Raw genomic sequence first — 17,034 nt, forward strand, 5'->3', positions numbered from 1 at the left:
AAAATTGCAGCCAACAATAAAACACGGCAGCTATGTTGTGATGGTCTGGGGAGAAATTTGGAGCAATGGTTGATCAGAGCTGGTGGAGTATTAGGGAAACATAAACTCAGATAAATATGTGTCCATATTGTAGAAAGGACTCCTTCCAATCTTCTCCAGTGGTGAAATGATTAAAGAAAACTCTTTATTTATTTATGGAAGATAGGGCTCCTTGTTATATGGCTAAAATGACCCAAGATTTGTTGGATGAGAATGGCATTAAAAAGCTTCTATGGCCAAGTCAGTCACCAGATATGAACCTTATTGAACATAATGGACAGGACACTTCATAAAAATAACAAGAAGGCGTCTTCAAAGCCAGATCTTTTGAGACTATTGCATGAAACTGGGCAAGAAGTTCTGCAAGAGAATATTCATAATTTGATCAGTAGCATGCTTAATAGGGTACTTGCATTGAAAAATGCAAAGGGCATGTCTACATATATTAAATATTCACATTGTAACAATTGATAGATAATTTGAATGTATAATTTCATATTTAAATAAATTTTAATGAGTATAAGGTTGTATATTTACTTCTATCATGTCTGTTGTCCTCGTCATTGTCATCATCATCATCATCCATCATCATTTAAAGTCAGTGTTCCATGCTAGCTTGAGTGGGACGGTACCACAAGAGCTGGCCAGGCCAAAGCCTACACCGGACTTCTGTGACTTTTGGCAGGATTTGTACAGCTGGATGCCCTTCCTAACACCAACCACTCAACAGAGTGGACTTAGTGCTTTTTATGTGGCACAAGCATACACACATATATATACTTGCAAATCTACCCATCTACGATGGAAGCATAAAATGAGGGAGGGAAGTCATAGCAGCAGTATGTATTGAGAAATGTGTAAATGGACTTGATAGATTACTGGGTAATGTCTTAGAGCAATCACATTATTGTTGGTGATACAGCATTGTATTGCAGCTATATGATGTGTTTGTGACTAAGTGACATGTGATGATTCACTCCCGAACTGAAATAAGCTCCCAGCCTCTGTATCATGAATGATGATGTGGATCACTCCTAACAAAAGCTAGAGCTTCCTTTGACTACTACATAAAAAGTATTAAGAAGAAAATGTTATTTAGATATACTTTTATTTTAGTTGTTTACACTAGTTTATGCTTGTTTATATTCTTATACATTCAAAGATCACAAATTTCCTTATTCAAAATATGAATCATATTCTTTTCGCTAATATCAATGATTATAAAACTTCTTTGTAGATGATATTTTCTGTTTGGCCAACACTAATTTTCAAATTACTGGAGTCTGTTGCTCTACTCATAGTGATGGATAACTGACTGTATGTAAACATTGGAGTGGGTACAAATACACCTACACGATCTAAAGTCTGGCCCTGTGCCTTGTTTGCTGTGAATGTGCAAACAGAATCTTTAGGAATCTGCCCATCTAAGATGGGAAATAAAAGGATAGTATTGCAAATCTAAACCCTTTAAATTCATGAACTATACAGGGGTGTAATGCAGGGTTAATCCTCGTCATTGGAATTTTAACAAAAAAAATCAAAGGTGATTTATTAATACAAAACACAGTATTGCTAACTGTTCGTACACCGATTAAAGATGAGACAAAGCCATCGCAATCATTTCTTAATAAAGCTATCCTAAACAAAACTTTCGTATATGGCGTAAAAGATGAGCCAATGTCATAACAATCATTCCTTAATAAAACTATATCGTGTAATTCAGTGGAGCAGTAAGTTGACTTACTTCCCTTTTACTTGTTTTATGACTAATTTTTATTTACTATTTTATGCCCGTAAACTGAACAATTATCCTCAATATCCACTAAATAATCATACTTTTTCACATTTTTTTCGCTAAACAGACAGCTATAACACCCATTATAGTAAGATACATATATATATACATATATGTATCATCATCAACATCACCATTATCGTTTACCAGCCACTTTCCATGCTGGCATGGGTTAGACTGTTTGACTGAGGACTGGCAAGCCAGGAGGCTGCACCAGGCTCCAGTCTTATCTGGCAAGGTTTCTACACCTGGATGCCCTTCCTAATGCCAACCACTCCGAGAGTGTAGTGGGTGCTTTTTATGTGCCACAGGTACACGAGCCAGTCAGGCAGCACATATATATATAATTGACATCATAAAAATTTTATAAACCTGCAAGAGAACATGAAATAATTCTTTATTTTTGCAATATCTTGAAGCATACACATGTCCCGACAAGCAGCCTTTGACTTTTTCAATCCCAAATGGTTTTTTACTCCAATATTTACATGCTAAATTTATAGTTTTATATGTGTTCTTGGATATGTAGATATATATATATATATATATATAATTACAGAGGCATCAAGCTGTTAGATCAGGTTATGAAAGTTACGGAGAGGGTCATAGCCCAACTAATTAGGGAGCGAATCAATTTAGATGAGATGCAGTTTGGGTTCGTGCCAGGTAAAAGCACTACTGATGCCTTATTTCTAGTGAGACAGCTGCAGGAGAAATACCTAGCTAAGGATAAACCTCTGTACCTGGCTTTCGTTGACATGGAGAAAGCCTTTGACAGGGTCCCCCGATCCCTTATCTGGTGGTCAATGAGGAAACTTGGGATAGAAGAATGGTTAGTGAGAGCTGTGCGAGCCATGTACAGAGATGCTGCCAGTAAGGTGAGGGTTGGAAATGAGTACAGCAATGAATTCCGGGTAGAGGTAGGGGTCCACCAAGGTTCCGTCCTCAGCCCCCTCTTATTTATCATAGTCCTCCAGGCAATCACAGAGGAGTTCAAGACAGGTTGCCCCTGGGAGCTCCTCTATGCTGATGACCTTGCCCTAATTGCGGAGTCACTATCAGAACTAGAGGAGAAGTTTCAGGTGTGGAAGCAAGGTCTAGAATTGAAGGGCCTTAGAGTCAACCTAGCTAAAACCAAAATCCTAATAAGTAGGAAGGTAGATAAAACACAAACCCCTTCAGGTAGATGGCTCTGCTCAGTATGTAGAAAAGGAGTAGGTAGTAACTCTATAAGATGTACCCGGTGCAAGCTATGGACACATAAGAGGTGCAGCAACATCAAAGGCAGGTTAACTAGCAAGTTAGTTTTTGTTTGTGGCAGATGTTCAGGTGCAATAAAGACTGTAAGCAAACAGGAAACAACTTCTATCTCATTCCAGGGTGAAAAACTAGAGGTAGTCGATAGCTTCCGCTATCTGGGCGACCAAGTTAGTAGTGGTGGGGGGGGGGGCGCTGAAAGTGTAGCTGCTAGAATAAGAATAGCCTGGGCAAAGTTTAGAGAGCTCTTACCCCTGCTGGCGACAAAGGGACTCTCACTCAGAGTAAAAGGCAGACTGTATGACGCATGCGTACGAACAGCCATGCTACATGGCAGTGAAACATGGGCTGTAACTGCCGAGGACATACGTAAGCTCGCAAGGAATGAAGCCAGTATGCTCCGTTGGATGTGTAATGTCAATGTGAATACCCGTCAGAGTGTAAGTATCTTGAGAGAAAAGCTGAACATTAGAAGCATCAGTTGTGGTGTGCAAGAGAGACAATTGCGCTGGTATGGACATGTGGTGAGAATGGATGAGGATAGCTGCGTGAAAAAGTGCCACACCCTAACAGTTGAGGGAACCCGTGGAAGAGGTAGGCCCAGGAAGACCTGGGCTGAGGTGGTGAGGCAAGACCTTCGTACATTGGGCCTCACCGAGGTGATGACTACTGACCGAGACCTTTGGAAGTGTGCTGTGCGTGAGAAGACCCGGCAAGCCAAGTAAGATCGTTGCCAGTGCCCCTGGGCTGGCTCTTGTGCGGGTGGCACATGAGATGCACCATTTTGAGCGTGGCCGTTGCCAGTGCCGCCTGACTGGCTCCCGTAGGATTTTCGAGTGAGATCGTTGCCGGTGCCCCTGGGCTGGCTTGTGCGGGTGGCACATAAAAGACACCATTTCGAGCGTGGCCGTTTTCGTGCGGGTGACACGTAAAAGCACCCACTACACTCTCTGAGTGGTTGGCGTTAGGAAGGGCATCCAGCTGTAGAAACTCTGCCAAATTAGATTGGAGCCTGGTGTTGCCATCCGGTTTCACCAGTCCTCAGTCAAATCGTCCAACCCATGCTAGCATGGAAAGCGGACGTTAAACGATGATGATGATGATGATGATGATAGATATATATATCATCATGTAGTGGTTGTTTTACATGCCACCGGCACGAGGGCCAACCAGGCGGTACTGGCGACGGCCACGTTCAAAATGGTGTATTTTACATGCCACCTGCACAGGAGCCAGTCCATCGGCACTGGCAACGATCTCACTCGAATGTCTTTTCACGTGCCAGGGAGGCGACGTTAGTAACGATCAACGGCCACGCTCGAAATGGTGTATTTTACATGTCACCTGCATAGGGGCCAGTCCATCGGCACTGGCAACGATCTTGCTCGAATGTCTTTTCACGTGCCACTGGCACAAGTGCCAGGAAGGCGACGAATGATCTTGCTCGAAAGTCTTTTCACGTGTCACTGGCACAGGTGCCAAGAAGGCGACGTTGGTAATGATCACGTTGGTGCTATTTACGTGCCACCGGCACAGAAGCCAGACAGCTGCTCTGGCAACGATCGCGCTCGGACGGTGCTCTTAGTGCTCCACTGGTACAGGTGCCATGGAAGGTTTAACCCTTTAGCATTCAGATAGTTCTGTCAAATGTATTGCTTATTTATACATTGCTTTGAAATTAATCATACATCATCTTATAACTTCATGATTGTTTACTTTTAGAATGACATTGTAGGGTAGGTGTGAGATGCCAAATCTAGTTGGTTTAAACATAAAACAGGTAAAATGTTTTGGTCGGATATGGCCGGTTTAAATGTTAAAGAGTTAATTTAGATGACTTTGAAACAGGAAGTTTGTACTACAGAACCAGAAGCAATCTCAGGCAGGTTAGTATCAAAGGGGTTAACCCCAGGTTAGTCCTGGTAAAGATGAAGTTGTTTAACCCTTTTGTTACCACGTTTCTGTTGAAACACACTACCATTGTTTCAATTAATTACACTGTGTAACACAATTTTTGTCCTTGGGTAGCAACTGTTATTTCCTACTTGCTTACCCTGAGAAAGCATGAACAATGGCTAATATTTCCTTCAAACTTGCTTTTGTTATGATATTTATTCAAACCCCAAAGAATCCCCCTCAACTATGATGTTCCCCAACTACTCCTGCTCATGATCAGAGATGCATATATTGTCAACCACTAAGCCTCAAGTGCTTATGGTCAAACAACTGACAAGCAAATCTGTGGTATTGAGCAGAATATTTGCTATAATGATAGTTCTGCTTCAGAACTGAATCTGTGTGAAATCTAATAGAAAATAGGTCAGTTTCAAAACATTAATGTCCAGGTCACAAAAGCAAAGTGTGAAGGGAATAGTAGTCATTTCCTTTGGTTTCTAGATAGAAGCAAATAGAAAATAACACTTACTGAGCAAAGACAAAAATATAAATAAATAAATAAAAATTTTGTTACACTGTATAATGAAAGTAATGAAGAATTTGCTAAAATAATTCGTCAATATTAAGCTAATGTTTGAAACATAACATGAAATAATAATGGAAGGCTTTAATTAAGGTCACTTTGAAGCAGAAAGTTTCTGTCATATAACTAATAGTGATCTCAGGTGAGATGGTATCAAGAGTATTAAATATATGTAGTTGTGTGTGTATATATATATATATATATATATATATATATAGTAAGTTAACATTAAACCATACCAAAGCAATTGTTGGAGCTTGCATCTTATTGCATCCTATCAAACCATCAAATATATGCCAGCATAGAACATGTATGTTAAACAATGGTGATGAAGATGATATATGTGTGTGTGCATGCATGTAGATGTACACATATGTATATATATGTATGTACACACACACACACATATTGCCACCTGACTGGCTCCCGTGCCGGCAGCACGTAAAAAGCACCGTCCGAACGTCGCTGATGCCAGTGCCCCCTGACTGGCTCCCGTGCAGGTGGCACGTTAAAAGCACTATCCAAACGTGATCGATGCCAGGCCCGCCTGACTGGCTCCTGTGCCGGTGGCATGTAAAAAGCACCCACTACACTTTCGGAGTGGTTGGCATTAGGAAGGGCATCCAGCTGTAGAAACACTACCAGATCAGATTGGAGCCTGGTGCAGCTGCTGGCTCTCCAGATCTCAGTCAAAATGTCCAACCCATGCCAGCATGGAAAACGGACGTTAAACAATGATGATGATATATATATGTACAGAGGTAAATTTCAGACATGGAAGCAAGGTCTAAAATCGAAGGGCCTTAGAATCATCTAGCAAAAACCAAAATCTTAGTAAGAGAGCAGACAAATCACAAATCCCTTCAGGTAGATGGTCCTGCTCGATCTGTAGAAAAGGCATAGGTAAAAATTCCATAAGATGTACCTGGACCAATTCAATGCTTCAAATGAAGAATACTTTGAAAGCTATAAAAGTGTAAGCATGTAAAACTAAGTGAATAAACTAATATTGCAAAATTATGATTTCTTTTGGGTACCCCCTTGTATGTAAGTGTGTGTGTGTGTGTGTGTGTGTGTGTGTGTATATATATATATATATATATATATATATATACAAAAGTGTGTGTATAAAAACCAGTTTATTTGGGGCCCACCCACAAATTTACAATATAGAATTGTGATGAACCCTTACATGGGACCCTACTAAAAGATTACTTGTATTTCTTCACTAATCTAAGTAATATTGTTAGCCTGGTGTGCCAACAGAGTTTATGAAGCATTTTGCCCGGATTGATAATCCCTCATTATAAATATGTAAGTGTGTGTGTGTGTAAAATAAGTTGAAAATGCACTGGGATTTGCTTGGATTTTTTTATTCTTAAATTTTTAAAGACTTAACCGACTTAAATTAGTATCTGTTTTAGATATATTTTGCTTGGTCGAGAATAATCACATGATCAGGTTTAGAAATTTTTTGTAAGTTCTCTGCTCATGTTGTTCTTTAATGTCATGTGACAATATATTTGTTGCTCTTAGTTAAAGCTGTCACGGTTGAGTGAACATGTCTAATGACAATCCCTAGCAATCAAAGCAGTTTGAATTTTATATGTTAAATATAGTAGAAGAAGATCATATCTGTAGTGGATATGTATCCTGTCGTAGTGAGTTGGTCTGTTGGATTTGAATAAACAGCAGAGACTCGGTAATCGGAGTATAACTTCATTTATCTAGTATAAATGATACTATGTTGAGCGGACATCGAAACATATCCCTACATTACAAATTTGTATAACCAGCTACGAGTTACATGCGGAGAAATCACATTTGCGTGATTAAAATCACAGTATTGGTTCAGCTCGGTTGATAGCAGAGAAAACCGCTGTTCTGGGTTGTCGCATGTCTCAGCTGAGTTGATAGCAGTTAAAACCGCTGTTCATACATGCGAGTATCTTGGCTGAGTTGATAGCAGTTAAAACTGCTGTTCAAACGTGCGAGTCAGAAACCAAATTCACACTGCCTATCTACTGTTCCCTGTGCTGTATTTATAGTCAGCAGCGAGGTAGACAATCTATTTTTATGTTGTGTCTGGGGAGAGTCATTTTCTTATTGTGCATTAAAATTTAACACACTCACCGGTAAAATTTCCACTTATTTTTATTTTTATTTTCCTAAAATTTTCGCTGCGTTTTGCAACCTTATCAATTTTGGTGGTAACTTTAAAGCATGCATCTCATCTGTATCTAGTTGTACTGCACCATATATTCCAGAGGTGTATTTGTTGTTGTTGTTGATGGTGGTGGTATTGTTTTCCGGTGTCCTGGCGTCAAAGTCCTCTGGTAGTTGACATCCTGACATGATAATCCCGTCGATATTGTTTGGGTAATTGTATTGATTCTTACCATTCTGGGCTCGTTGTTGTTGCTGTTTCATCCACTTCAGTTTATTGTTGAAGTGTTTGTAACAGGCATGGTTAACCCGGTGGTATTCTTGTTGGATGGTTGTCATAAATTTGTCTCTTTCATATGGAGTAGGGGTGGTTTCAAGTTCCACACACAGACAATGACACCAACCACATCAACCACACAACTACCAACAACACCACCCACAACAATAACAACCATATGCACAACACAAGCACTACCACCACCAACAACAACAACACCAGCAACTATAACAACAACAACCACAACGATAATAACACTCTACACTCTGTCTTCTACAGCCCTAACAACAAATCTTATGACATGACAAGGATCTTCCCCACAGACTTACCCTTTAACAAAAGGGTATGTATCCCACCCCAAATCGACAGTGAAACAGAAGCAAAGATCTCCTTAGCTAGAAATAGACTCCCACATATCTTAGACCGATACAAGTCCACTAAAAAACATAGTGAGGAAGGGACCCACCAAATCAGCTCATCTGTTGACAGAGGCCTACATAAACTGAGACAGCGAATTAGGAACAGAGAATTAGTGTGCCTCCCTAGTCTGGCAGACTGTCAATAGACAGCTGTCAGAACTGTGTCCAGACCATGCAACAACACATCAGTAACATGAGAGAAGTTACACCACAAGAACATGAAAAAGTGGAAAAAATCTTCAACGCACACATGGGAATGTGGTGCAACATACTCCAACCTACAAAAAGGACAGCACACAATTTCCAAGCTACCAACAACGACATTCCTACACTATATGAGTTACGCAAAGACCACAAACCCTACATAAACCCTGTCATGGGGCCTCCAACCAGACCAGTTTGTTGAGCAAATATCTCCAGCAACTATAGACTGTCCTACTTCCTCTCACAGGTATTACGACCTCTCATAGAGATGTCTCCAGATGTCTGTGTGAGCACGGAAGATCTCAGTAGAATCAGTACTTGCAACCACTCCAACGACCTCACAGGTTGTGTAGTGGGTAGTATGGATGTGATTTCACTCTACCCATCTATAGACATAGATTTTGCTGTGGAGATATGCATTCAGGTGATCTGTAAGAATGAAGTGGAGTTCCGCAAGGTCAACATGAGGGAACTGGGCCTCCTCCTCAGACTAAGCTACGACAGTAACTATTTGGATGACCATGACCTCAGTAGATTCTGCCCCACCAGGCCACAGAGAGGAAGACCACCCACCATCACTTCAGCAGTGAAAAAAAAAGCACCACTGAACGCTGGAGTGGCTGGACTGCACCCACCCAAAACCCTGAGAACAACAATCAGGTGAAGGAAATGATTGCTCACGCAATAGGGGCCAGTATAAAAACTACCTTGAAGAACCACATAGTAAAGTTCAACAAAAAAACTACACATGCAGGTTCAAGGTGCAGCCATCGGAGATGTGGCCGGCTTCTTCATGACCTGGTGGGACAGAAAACTTAAACATATGTTAGCAGAACAGTCCACAACTCTTCTACTTTACAGCAGATATGTAGATGACATTAATATCATAGTTAGGACCAACTCTAGTGACGGTCATGTAGAAACAGAAAGGAACTTAATGGAGAGCATCCAGCAAATAGCTAACTCCATCCACCAAAGTATCAAGGTAACTATAGATTACCTGACTAAACACCCCAACAATAGGCTCCCGGTACTTGATACTGAACTTTGGTTAGAGACTGTGAACAATAGAGTGCAGCTCCTCCACTCATATTATATGAAACCCATAGCTTCAAAATATGTTGTTCACAAGAACTCAGCTTTGTCACACAGCATGAAAATTAACATACTGATAGCAGACTTAGTTAGGATAATGAACAACATCTCCCCACTATGCGAACCCTATGAAACGAAAAAAACATATACAGAACTTCATGCACCGCATGCAGTTCTCTGGACATGATCAGAAAGATAGGATTCGAGTATACAGGGGAGCTAGAAAGAGGTTAGATAATATTATACGTAATGATACCAGTGGTACCTGCCCTAGATATAGAAACAAAGAATGGAATAGGATACAAAGAATTTGTGACAAAGCCAACAGGGCGAACACGTGGTATAAAACCAACAGATATCAAGGAGTGATGTTTGTAGAGGCCACAGCCCATGGAGAACTAGCGATTAGGTTTAGAAAAGCTCTGAAGGAGTCCAAACTCAACATTAAGATTGTTGAAAAGCCAGGGAACTCCATCAGATCACAACTATGTAGGACGTACCCCTTTGAGAATACCATATGTACCAATGATAACTGCATGGTATGTAGGATTAGCCCTGGTATTAACTGCAGAAATAGAAATGTAGTTTACAGCATAAAATGCATGGAAGGTGCTTGTAAAGACCTCAATATGACATACATAGGGGAGACATCTAGGAGCATTGCGGAACGACTAAACGAACATATGAGACAATATGACGACAGAAAACAGTCCTCCATACTCTACCAGCATGCCAAAGACCAGCATGGAGGCAACTTGGGTCAACTTGACATCCGCATCTTATCGAAACACCCAAAAGACCCAACTCTAAGACAAATACAGGAGTACGTCCTTATAAATGAAACTTCCCCAATAATAAATAGGAAATATACACAGATATCATACCCACATTTTACACAGGTAAAGTAGAACAGTTAATGGGCTTTTATGCAGATAGATGTATGTGTGGGTGTGTGTGCGTGCATGCACATGTATGTATATGTAAACCAACGGGCCTACATACAAACGGGTAGGTACATAGGGTATATGAACAGACAACTACATACGCAAATAGAGACTGAAACACATGACCACATATACACACACACTTGTCCACACATATGGAGATGTGCACCCATACATACAAACATAGTACATAGCAGCAAAACACACACACACACACACACACACTCAGACATGCACACACAAGGAGACAGAGGTACATACATACATATACACACATACATAAAAAACACACAAACACAGGAATATGCAGAATACATACATGCAAATACACACATACATACATACATATATACATATGCACACACACACAGACATACATACACACACATGTACACATACATGCATACATACATACATACACACACACTGAGACACACAGATGCACAAAAACAAACAAAAGCAAAAAAAGAATGCAGCGTAAATAACGGACAGTGAAGACTATTGATAAAGTTGCAAGACGCAATGAAAATTTTAGGAAAATAAAAAGAAAAATAAGTGGAAATTTTACCGGTGAGTGTGTTAAATTTTAAGGCACAATAAGAAAATGACTCTCCCCAGACACAACAGAATATGCTTCAACACACGAAATCACATAAAAAATCTTGCAAACCAAATCCAAAAACGAAATCTATTTTTAGCTATGGTGAAATCCTAAATCTATTTTTAGCTATGAATACAATGAATACAATGCGTTAGTTATGTCTGGTGTCCGTTACATATCATTAGTAGTAATCTTAGAAATTTTTGTAGGTTCCCCACCACTGTCAGAACATTAATAACATGAGACTATATTTTTCTGGATGAAAATCATGGCTGGCATAGTTGAATGAACGCATCTAGTGACAGTCCCAAAATACAGGTCTCTAAATTTAATCTGTCAAGTGGTAGAGTGGACAGGAGTTGTTTCTATGTAGCCCAGTGGATGAATAGCCCTGTGTCTATGTATGCAGGCATCCAATTTTGCTATTAAATGTCTTTTTTCTAACCATTTAACACATATACATGTAGAATGTGCCAGTTAGCAACCATGATTGTGTTCAATGGTAAGGTTTTTAGCTGTATAAATTCAACATGTCAAGCTGTAGAATGAGTTTCTGTGTAAATAGTTGTTCGTGAATGTAGTTTGTTAATGCGTTAGTGTTCAGATAACTCTGTCAAATGTAATGCTTATTTATTTACATCGTTTTGAAATTATCCTGCATTAACTTGTAGTCTTGAAATTTTGATGATGCGATTGTTTATGTTTAAAATGACATTTTAGGGTAGGTCTGAGAGGCCAGATCTGGCCAGTTTGAATATAAAGCAAGTAGAATATTTTGGCCGGATATGGCTGGTTTAAAATGCTAAAGGATTAAAGCTTATTTAGTCTTGGTTTGTACTTTTCCTCAAGCACGGTGCGTCGCCCGATGATTCAAGGTGCATTTTAAATGGGCTGGTTATGCAACACTGGTGTAGGCTACAGCTGTGATCTCACTTTATTTGCTGGGTCTTCTCAATCACAGCATATTTCCAGAGGTCTTGGTCTTTCGTCGTTGCCTCTGTGAGGCCCAAAGTTCGAAGGTCATGCTTCACCACCACATCCCATGTCTTCCTCTTCCATGGGTTCCTTCCACTGTTAGGGAGTGACACTTCTACACACAACTCTTCTCGTCCTTTCGCAGCACATGACCATACCAGCGCAGTCGTCTCTCTTACATCTGATGCTTCTATGTCCAACATTTCTCTCAGAGTGCTTACACACTGTCATGTGTGCACACTGACATACATTCAGCAGATCATACTAGCTTCATGTCTTTCAAACCTACGCATGTCTTCAGCAGCCACTGCCCATGTTTTACTGCTGTATAGCATGGGAGTTCGCACACATGCATCATACAATCTACCTTTCACTCTGAACAAGAGGCCCTTTGTCACCAGCAGAGGTAGGAGCTTTCTGAACTTTGCCCAGGCTATTCTTATTCTAGTGACAACACTCTCCAAGCATCTTCCCCCACTACAAACTTGGTCACCTAGGCAGTGGAAGCTATCAACTACTTCAGTAAAATAAAAATGGTTATCATGTTCTATGGACACAAATGTGTCTCCTGAAGCCTGCTGGTGTCTTGCAAACCTTTTGGCAAATAGAAGAAGTTGAAAACTCAGTTTGTTTGAGTGCTTGTGGATCATTTACTATATGTTTTCTTGAATGAACAGCAAGGCCAGTTTTGCTTTGTGCTACAAAACCACAATGAGAGGTAAGGTTTCTATTTAGAGGAGCAGCGTTTTATGAGTGCCTTCATGCTTCCATGAAGTTGGTCCCGATGTTGGAGTCAACTTTGCTTAAATCTTTGAACTGTGGAGAAGCAGGACTGGTGCCAGGTCCTGTGTTTTGATGCTTTGTTTTCCAAGAAAGCACCCACTACACTCTTGGGGTGGTTGGCGTTAAGAAGGGCATCCAGCTGTAGAAACATTGCCAGATCAAATTGGAGCTTGGTGCAGCCTCCTGGCTTGCCAGTCCCTAGTCAAACCGTTCAACCCATGCTAGCATGGAAAACAGATGTTAAACGCTGATGATGTTGATGATGAACCCTCATTTCAGTACTATATTTAAGAGATGAGGAAATATCCGTCAAATGTAAATAATGAACCCTCATTTGTCGTTCATGAGGGAATCCATCATATATATATATATATATATATATATATATATATATGGTGGTTGTCTACTCCTTATGCAGAGTTCGACCACCTCCTGTACCTACACCTTAGCGCTATCATGGCATCTGATGTGGCTTTTTAAACCAGACAATGCTTGAAAAGATACCCACACTGATTGCACATCCGATTTGGACCACCAAGAGCTGCAGATAAATTCTGATCTTTGTGGATCTTAAAGTGTCTTTTCAGGCCTCCGTTGGATTTGCAAACCTGGCATATACTGCATTCAAAGGTGTGCACAGACATATAGGCAGAATAGTTGATAGAGGTTCGTTTTCCATGGGTTCACAGATGAGATTTGAACCCAGAAAAAGACAGGCATGGTCTGTGACAGACTGTGCACACAAAAAGGTCATTGTCGTTCACCTCAATTGTTACATTCTTCCTTAGATCTCTTTTGAGTCTTACATGCATTATCCTGGCCTCTTCAAATGCTTTCACTCCACTCCAAACTTTTGTTGGCCATCCAACTCAATCCGAAGCAAGGGTTTCTATGTCTTCTGGATCCATTCCAAGTGATTTCATAGTAATCCTTATGTCGTCCTTAAATCTTTTTTTAGGTTTAAGCCGATAGCGTTTCCCCTCTGCAACCATAAAACAGCTGTTTTGGCATTCGTTCATCTGCCATTCAAACAATATGGCCATACCATCTCATTTGGTTCCTCAAAATCACAGCTTTAATTGAGGTGATGCCTGCAGATGTAAGGACATCTGTGTTTGGAGTAAAAGAACTCCATTTAATTTTTTAAATGCGATGAAGGCATTTTTGGTGGAATTGTTCTAACAATTTAAAATGCCTTTCATAACAAGTCCAAGTTTCACAGGAATACAACAGGGATGGTAAGCCAAATGATTTGTAAAGAGCCAACTTTGTATTCTTATTTATATGTCGTTGGCACCAAATGCGTGATTCTAAGCCATCTAATGCTTTTGCTGCCCTTTGAATTTGCAGATGTATTTCTATATCAAGATTTCCATCATTTTGTACAGAGCTTCCAAGGTAGATGAACGAATCGACAACCTCAAATAACTTATCCTTAACAAAAATTTTAGGCGGGGTTACAAACAGCACCACATGCAGGTTGCTGCATTACAACTGTTTTTTTTTTCAAGTTGGTGGTCAAGCCAAAAGCATCACAAGCTGAGTCAAATGCAGATACAAGAGATAGAGGGTAGGTGCATCAAGGTCTCTTTGCTTTACTCCATTTTCCACGGCAAAAGATTCAGAGAGCCTACCACCAAAGTTAATTCTAGCTTTCATATCTCGATGCAAAACTCTGATCATGTTTACAAATTATTTTTCTGGGCAACCTATTTTCCTTAGAATCAGTCACAGAGCATTTCGATTAACAGTATCGAATGCTTTGCTCAAATCAACAAAGCAATGGTATAGAGCAAGATTCTGTTCAATGCACTTTTCTTGTAATTGTCTGACAGTAAAGATACAATCATCTGTGCCCCTGGAGGAACGAAAATCACACTGAGACTCAAACACTACATTTAGAACTACAAAAGTATTTAAATGTTCTAAAAAAATGCGAGCAAGTACCTTTCCAACCACAGACAAAAGCGAAATCCCATGAAAATTACCACACAGATCCTTTGGCCCTGATTTATACAAGGAGACTAAAACGGCATCAATCCAGTCTTGAGGCACTTTCTCAATTCTCCAACAGTGACAAATTTATATATTTAAGAGTTCAAACATTTTGTCATCCCCATATTTCAAGACTTCTGTACAGATTCCATCAGACACTGGAGACTTATTGTTATTCAGCTTATTCACAGTTAAATAAATGTCATTTAGAGTTGGTTCAAATGCCATCTCTTCTATAACTGGAAAGTGTTCGATTTTTTTAATCATCCTGATGGTCTATTCAAAAGTACAGAAAAATATTCTACCCAGCGCTTATCAGTCAGAAGCAAATGTCACTTTGCTGTTCTCACTGGAGCTACTGAAGAAGATTTTGGGTCATATACCTCCTTAACATAAGAGTACAAACCCATGGCATCATTTCTATCAGCTGCATTTTGTGACCCTTTTGCTCTATCATTCCACCATTTCTGTTTAATTTTCCTTAGAACAGCCTGCACTTTCCTTTTCAGCTTTCTATAAGCTTCGTTTGAGTTGGGGTTCAAGGACTGAGAAAAAAGTGTACTGCCTAAGTTTTGTTTTTCTAAAAGTAGATCATGAATTTCTGCTGATCTATCTGAGAACCAGTCACTGGACTTACGTGAATTAAATCCCACTGACTAACTTGCAGCCTGAAATACTTTTGTTTTGAAATCTTCCCATAGATTGTTTGGGTCAAGATTGATACTTTCTATAGCATCGTGGAATCTTTGCAAGTTGCTTGATAATTTAAAGTTTGCAACATTTAACTTTTTGGGTACCTTAAGACCAGGCTGTCGATTTTTAGGCATTACCGAAAAATCTATTTTTCCATGCACTAGATGATGGTCAGTCCAGCTCTCTGCCCTTCACATGGCCCGAATGCTAGAAACATCTTTCATATCACGTTTTCTGATCAGAATATAATGTATGAGATATCAGATTATTCTCAGTATAAAATGTCAAAAGAGCTACTCCATTTTTATTACATTTTCCAATCCCACGTCGACCTAAAACAGGCCATAAAACACAATCCTTTCCAACTCTTGCATTGAAATCTCCCAATATGACCAGCTTGTCAGAAATTGGTACTTTCTTCAATAATTGTGCGAGATCATCATAAAACTGTCCTACTGCTTCATCAGAATGGGACATTTTTGGTACATAAATACTGACAACGGTAAGAAACCTACCTTTTGTCAGTTTAATATGACATGACATGATCTCTTCAGATATACCACTTAGAAGCTCTGCAATGGAGGATACTAATGTATTCTTGAGAGCAAACCCAACACCAGATTCTCTACACTGGCCCTTAGGTAGGCCTCTCCAAAAGATAGTATATTCATTTACTTGACCCTCAGCAGAGAGACAGGTTTCAGAGAGCGCAACTATATCAAGGGAATATTTCTTAAGCTCACATGCAATAAGTACAGTATGCCTTTCTGGCCTCTTATTGAAATTATCAAGAGCCAAAATTCAAAGGATATTTATTTTTTTATTTTTCTTGGTGATTGTTTGACCACAGTGGCAGGACGACAACTGGGTCCATCCTGTGATACACTGGAACACCTGCCGAGCCAGACCTGTTCCTCCTGACTTTCCCAAGCCTTTGTTGCCATTTACTGAATCTGTTTGAGACATTTTAGAATAAGTTACAAGTGCATTTTTAGGTTTCTGCCAACCAACCAATTCAATGATTTTACTAAGATATGGTATACAGGAAGTACCTGTGCAGATGAATAATTTTCGGTGGGAGTAGCTTGCACTGCACTACCCCCACCTATTGGCCCAAGAAGACTTTTGCTGGTGTAACATGAAAATTGACAAAACCAGGAACTTCCAAGGCCTCAGGTTTTATTTTGGAGATTTCCTTCTCTTAGGTAGATTACCAGCCAAGGTTAAAGAAAGAGCTTCTACCTGCCCATGGAGTAAGCTATCCCATTCCAGACACCAAACCGACACTCAGACACTCTATAAAGTGATCAAA

The 17,034-nt window shown here is 39.9% G+C and overlaps 1 protein-coding gene across 9 annotated transcripts in view; it reads right to left on the bottom strand.

Moving 5' to 3' along the window:
* Positions 1-17,034, bottom strand: part of LOC106872964 (death-associated inhibitor of apoptosis 2) — an 87,073-nt gene that overhangs the window by 41,939 nt on the left and 28,100 nt on the right. The window contains exon 1 of one of the 9 annotated variants that reach the window (XM_089363695.1): positions 11,244-11,345. The exons of the other annotated variants lie outside the window; for them this stretch is intronic. The gene's annotated coding sequence lies outside the window, so the exon portion shown is untranslated. Of the gene's footprint in view, positions 1-11,243; positions 11,346-17,034 lie in introns of those variants that run through there. 9 annotated transcript variants of the gene reach the window in all.

This window comes from Octopus bimaculoides, chromosome 15, assembly GCF_046866305.1.
Source record: "Octopus bimaculoides isolate indiv1 chromosome 15, ASM4686630v1, whole genome shotgun sequence".
Taxonomy (NCBI): domain Eukaryota; kingdom Metazoa; phylum Mollusca; class Cephalopoda; order Octopoda; family Octopodidae; genus Octopus; species Octopus bimaculoides.